Raw genomic sequence first — 6,844 nt, forward strand, 5'->3', positions numbered from 1 at the left:
CTTTTATGACACCACACTATCCTTTTTAGTGATAAAATTGTGAGCTAATTTAAACACACACACACACACACACACACACACACACACACACACACACACACTCTTTCCAGAAAACAAAAATAAAAAGACAACTACACTGTGCTGTCAGATACTCCTGGGAAAGGAGCCAGCAAGGATACACGGTGTGGTTCTTTATGAATTATTTATTGTTCATCTCCTGATCAGAGCTTCGGCCCCTGTCCCTCTTTAAAGGTGCTGAAAATCTTAGCTGAATGTCCATTTGAAAGCAGTGGGCAGACCTCCCAAGGCAGAGTTCTTGCCCCAGCCTAGCAGCCTTCATGTTCCAAGCTTAGGCACATAGAACCCTTCTAATGGATGGATCAATCTATTATTAATCACCAGAGGGAACTTGCTAGAGACAGAGGTGCACAGGACTTACATACTTTGACTGAAAATAGCAGAATGTGGGGCAGCACAAACACAGAGACTGCTATTTGATCAACAAAGAATTAGAAAAAAGCATGATCCTCTTACTAATATAGAGGGAAGCTCCATTTCTTGTAGAGGCTTGGGCTCCATGATCTTTTAGGTCCTTGAGATTTTGTGACTGCCATTGTCTGTTTTTACACTAGGGCAGTTTGAGGGACTGGATTATAAACAAGATTTGAAATCAGTAAGAGCTGAGTTCAAATCCTTGCTCAGATACTTTTGCTGTCCCTCAGTTTACTCATCTGTAAAATAAGAAGGTTGGACTCAATGGACTTTAAGCTTCCTTCTAAACTGTAAATCTATGAGGTTATAGATTTTTGTTCAAGATGTATAATGCTATGATCTCCTTTAACCTCCCCAGAGAGTTTGCACCCATTTCTTTTTATACCTTTTCTGATCACGTATACTTGCTTGCTATCTGTGGATCTTTCTCTGGCTAGTATCTCTTTCAAAACGTATCTTGAGTCTCTGAAGAGATAGAATCCTGGCACCATAGAAGAATAGTTCATTTTTTAAATGGCAGATTTGACCCTTTTATTTCCCTCCTCCCCAACTCTAGTAGTTCCTTATCATCTACAGAATCAAATAGAAAATCCTTTTTGGCATTCAAAATCCTTCCTTAACTCGCTCCCTACCTTTCCAGTCTTCTTACACCAGATAACCTGATTGACTTAGATTGAATGTAAATAGCAACCATTTCTGCTTTGTCCAGAAACCTTGAGGTTTTCCCCTCCCAGATGAATTCATTCAGATTTGTGGGGGTTTTTTGTTTTTGTTTTTTTGGTTTTTTTTTGCTGAGGCAGTTGAGGTTAAGTTACTTGCTAGGGTCATGCAGCTAGGAAGTGTTAAGTAACTGATCCCAGATTTGAACTCAGGTCCTCCTGACTTCAGGGCTGGTGCTCTATCCATTGTGCCACTTAGCTGCCCTCAGATTTTTTTAGGTTAGGTGAAAAAGGAGATTCTTTTCTTCAATTGCTCCCTAGCCATAAGATAGGTGTTGACTCAGTAAAACTGAGTCCTATTGAAGACCTTATCTTTTTTTTATTGAAGTTTTTTTTATTTTCAAAACATATGCAAGGATATTTTTTTCAACATTAACCCTTATAAAATCTTCTTTTCCAATTTTATCCCCTTTCTCCCACCCCCTACCCTAGAAGGCATGTAATCCAATATATGTTAAACATGGTAAAAATATATGTTAAATCCAAAATATACATATTTATACAATTATCTTGCTACACAAGAAAAATCAGATCAAAACAAAAATGAGAAAGAAAATAAAATTCAAGCAAACCACAACAAAAAAGAGTGAAAATGCTATGTTGTAATACACCCTCAGTTCTCACAGTGCTTTATCTGGATAGAAATGGCTTTTTTCATTACAAGATCATTGGAACAGGCCTGAATCATCTCATTGTTGAAGAGAGCCATGTCCATAAAAATTGATCTTTGTATACATTTATTGTTGCCGTGTGCAATGATCTCCTGGTTCTGTTCACTTCATGTAGCATCAGTTCATATAAGTCTCTTCAGGCCTCTCTGAAATCTTCTCATGGAACAATAATATTCCATAAATTCATATATCATAACTTATTCAGCCATTGTCCACCTGATGGACATCCACTCAGTTTCAATTTCTTGCACATTTTTTCACATGTGGGTCCTTTTCCCTTCTTTAAGATCTCCTTGGGATATAAGCCCAATAGAAACACTGCTGGATCAAAGGGTATGGACACTTTGATAGCCCTTTGGGCATATTTCCAAATTGTTCTCCAGAATGGTTGGATCTGTTCACAACTCCAACAACAATGTGTTAGTCTCCCAATTTTCCCAACATTTGTCATTATCTTTTCCTGTCATCTTAGCCAATCTGAGAGGTGCATAGTGATACCTCAAAATAGGAAGACCTTATCTTATTTTTTTTATTGTTTGACTAATATCTCAGCATATTTTTTTAAATAATATTATCCCTTGTATTCATTTTTCCAAATTATCCCCTCCCTCCCTCCACTCCCTCCCCCCGATGACAGGCAATCCCATACATTTTACATGTGTTACAATATAACCTAGATACAACATATGTGTGTAAATACCATTTTCTTGTTGCACATTAAGTATTAGCTTCCGAAGGTATAAGTAACCTGGGTAGATAGACAGTAGTGCTAACAATTTACATTCACTTCCCAGTGTTCCTTCTCTGGGTGTAGTTATTTCTGTCCATCATTGATCAACTGGAAGTGAGTTGGATCTTTTTTATGTTGAAGATATCCACTTCCATCAGAATACCTCTTCATACAGCATTGAAGTGTACAGCGATCTTCTGGTTCTGCTCATTTCACTCAGCATCAGTTGATGTAAGTCTCTCCAAGCCTCTCTGTATTCCGCCTGCTGGTCATTTCTTACAGAGCAATAATATTCCATAACCTTCATATACCATAATTTACCCAACCATTCTCCAATTGATGAGCATCCATTCAACTTCCAGTTTCTAGCTACAACAAAAAGAGCTGCCACAAACATTTTGGCACATACAGGTTCCTTTCTGCTCTTTAGTATTTCTTTGGGATATAATCCCAATAACAGCAATGCTGGGTCAAAGGGTATGCACAGTTTGATAACTTTTTGGGCATAGTTCCAAATTGCTCTCCAGAACGGCTGGATTCTTTCACAACTCCACCAACAATGTATCAGTGTCCCAGTTTTCCCACATCCCCTCCAACATTCATCATTATTTGTTCCTGTCATTTTAGCTAATCTGACAGGTGTGTAGTGGTATCTCAGAGTTGTGGAAGACCTTATCTTAAAAAGGCCAAGGAGTCCCACTGCACATGGGCCATCTTCAGTGGTCCTGATCTATATCTGGCTATTGGACCCAGATAGCTCTGGACCTTGCACAGCCCTCCCTCACTTAAATCCAATTCACTTGCATCCTCTCCCTGATGTCTTCATCCTTTGAACAAAGGATAAACAGCAACAACAATAACATGAGCACCTATTGACCATTCTCTCATTCTACCTGCCCTGTTATTCAGTGACCTGCCATTGGCTATTGTCTTTCTTGCTATTTCTTAAACAAGATACTCCCTCTCCCCCATCCCTCTACTAAACTATTTTCACTGGCTCTCCCAATGCCCTATCTTTTCATCTCTGACTCCTGGCTTCCCTGATTTCCTTCTTCAGATCCCAATAAAATCTCATTTTTTATAAGATGCCTTTTCTGATTCTCCTTAATGCTAATGCTCAGTCCTTCTAAGATGATTTCCTATTTTTCCTATGTTGCTTGTTTGTACATAACTGTTTTCTGTGAGCTTTTTCAGAGGGGGGATTGTCTTTTAAATAGTTCTTTTTATCCCCCCCTGCTTAGCACTATAGCCTAGTATACAATCAGCCACTTAATAAATATTTATTGACTATCAATTCCCTGTTTGTTTGTTTTTTTTTTAACATAAGAGAAGATAGAGGCTCAGAATGGGAAAGAAATTTGCCCATGGTAATAGGCTCATAGAATCCTAAATGGGAGGGGTCTTAAAGGTAATTGATTCAACCTTCTAATTTTGTAGATGAGAAAAATGAGACCCAGATAAATTTTGTGATTTGCTTATGATCATACAAATGGTAAATAGCAAAGCTATTGATGTAGGATGGAGTCTAAAACAAAGTCATCAGAATTTTTTTTTTCCTGAGGCAGTTGGGGTTAAATGATTTGCCCAGGGTCACACAGCTAGGAAGTGTTAAGTGTTTGAAACCAGATTTGAACTCGGGTCCTCCTAAATTCAGGGCTGGCAGCTCTATCCACTGTGCCACCTAACTGCCCCAGACTTTTTTTTTTAAATAAATTTTATTTTCCAAGACAAGAATTGTATTTCCACTTGTTTATTACAATACTGATAAAGTACAATGTTGCTTACTTCTCTCTCTCTACACACATTCAAATATTCAGAATGCCCAGATATACACAGTAGTTTAAATGTTACTTTTAAACTGTTACTGCCTGGGCTACAAATTTGAATCCTTCAATTTTTGGAAAGCTGTGTGGAATGCTCTTTTTTCTGTGCATTTAGGCAACTTCTTTGATGGTGGGTCCAGAAGAAGCAGTTCCAGATGGGGCTGCTCCAGCCCCTGGGAACCCACCAAACATGCCTCCTAGTGTACAGTCTATCTGAGTTTGGGGTTGCAGACCTCCAATTCTTTCTGCTGATGTCCAAACTCTTCCTTCTCAGCAGTCTGGTTCTTATCCAGCCAGTTGATTATTTCATTGCATTTGTCAAGAATCTTTTATTTGTCTTTATCACCAATAAAGTTTTTCATCCTTCACGGTAGCTTTCATGTTGAAAGCATGAAATTCAAGAGATTCTAGGGAGACACCTTGTCCCTCTGCTTGTCATCTTCAGCCTTGTATTTCTCAGCCTCCTGGACCATGCGTTCAATGTCTTTTTTGCTTAGATAACCTTGACATTTGTGATGGGATCTTGTTCTTGTCTGTGCTCTTATCCACAGCAGAAACATTGAGGATTAGCATCTACTTCAATCTGAGGAACACCTTTGTTTGTGAGCCCAAACTTGCCAAGCAGGTTGTTATCCTTTGTCATTGCTCTCTCACCTTCATAAACCTGAAAAAGCACACCAGGGTGATTATTACAATTAATGGTAAAGGTCTTGTCTGCTTGGCAGGAATGGTGGTATTACATCTGATCAGAACTGTCATAACTCTTCTAGCAGTTTTAATTCCAACGGGAAAAGGAGTCACATCCAACAGCAGCAAATCCTGAACATTTTCAGATTTATCTCTAGACAAAAAAATGGCCTGAATATCTGCACTATAAACAACACCCTTATCAGGATTGACAGTTGTTGAGCTCCTTGCCATTGAAGAAATCTTGTAGAAGCTTCTGGATTTTGGTAATGCAAATGGAATCACCCACCAGGAAAATGTCATGAATCTGTGATTTATCTAGATAAATCTCTTAAAGCCTTTTCTACAGGGTCTAGCGTGCCACAAAAGAGATCAGCTTTCAGCTCTTCGAAATGGGTTGATGTATAGATGTATAGAAGCCAATACCTTTGTGATTGATGTATAGAAATCAAGACCTTCATAGATACCTTCAATTTCAATACCGGCCTGGGTCCTAGAAGAGAAAGTATGCTTTGCACGTTCACAATTGGTGCCCAGATGGGAAACAGCCCTTTTGTTCTCACTAATGATCTCCTTGTGCTATCGCTTGAACTTGGCAATGAAATGGTTGACCATAAGGTTGTCAAAGTCCTCCCCATCCAAGTGGGTGCTCCAGTTGTGAACCAAAAAATACCATCTTCAATGATAAGAATGGAAATGTCAAAAGTACCACCTCCAAGATCAAAGATCAACATATTTCTCTCAGCACCAATCTTTTTGTCTAAGCCATAAGCAATAGCAACAGCAGTTGGATCACTGATAATTCAGAGCACACTGAGACCACCATGGTTCCATCATCTTTTGGGTCCTGATGTTGGGAATTGTTGAAGTAGGCTGGTTCTGTGGCCATAGCATTTATGACAGTCTTCCCAAGATAAGCTCCAGCAATTTCTTCCATCTTAGTCTAGACCATAAAAGATACTTCTTTAGAATAGCAACTTTTGGTCTCCCCTTTATACTCCATGTGGACCTTAGACCTGCCTGGATCATACATCACCATAAAAAACTGATGCTTCATATCTGACTGTACAACTGCGTCATCAAATCTTCAATCAATCAGATATTTGTCATAAAAAGCTATTGGTAGGGTTCGTTGCAATTTGATTCTTTGCAGCATTATCAATTAATCATTCTGCATTGATAAAGGCAACATAGCTTGGGGTGGTCCTGTTTCCTTGGTCATTAGCAATGATCTCTACTTTCCCATGTTGGAAGACTCCTACACAGGAATAAGTGGTGCCATTCTCAATGCTAACTGTGGGTCCCTTCAACATGGTTGCTGGAGAGTGTGGGGTCGTAGCTGATTGCTGTGGAGAAACAAGCTGCAGAGTAGACTCTACTGTGTGCTGCCTCTAGAGGTATGATAGATAAGAAACAAGACCCCTTCCCCATTTCCCAGGTATTATGGGAAAGGCATATCAGCAAGGAGGAGGTAACTATCAAAAAAGTGATTCATTAAATTATGGAATGTTAGTTGTAAGAAGCCAAAGAAGACATAAGATGTTGTGTTATTTTTTTTAAAGTCTGCGTTAAAAGGGGAAAAATATTCAATTGGACATCAGAAAAAGGGAAAGAGTTGTCACAAAGTTGGAACAAATGACTTAGCAGCCAATACTTCCCCTCCCTGTGATAACAGTTATACTATGGCTGCCAAGCCATTATGCTGGAAACTGATCTGACTAC

At 39.0% G+C, this 6,844-nt stretch overlaps 1 pseudogene; it reads right to left on the reverse strand.

Annotated features, from left to right (window-relative positions):
* Window positions 1-4,644: 4,644 nt before the first annotated feature.
* Window positions 4,645-6,435, reverse strand: LOC141552856 (heat shock cognate 71 kDa protein-like; annotated as a pseudogene).
* Window positions 6,436-6,844: the final 409 nt, after the last annotated feature.

This window comes from Sminthopsis crassicaudata, chromosome 2, assembly GCF_048593235.1.
Source record: "Sminthopsis crassicaudata isolate SCR6 chromosome 2, ASM4859323v1, whole genome shotgun sequence".
NCBI classification, from domain to species: domain Eukaryota; kingdom Metazoa; phylum Chordata; class Mammalia; order Dasyuromorphia; family Dasyuridae; genus Sminthopsis; species Sminthopsis crassicaudata.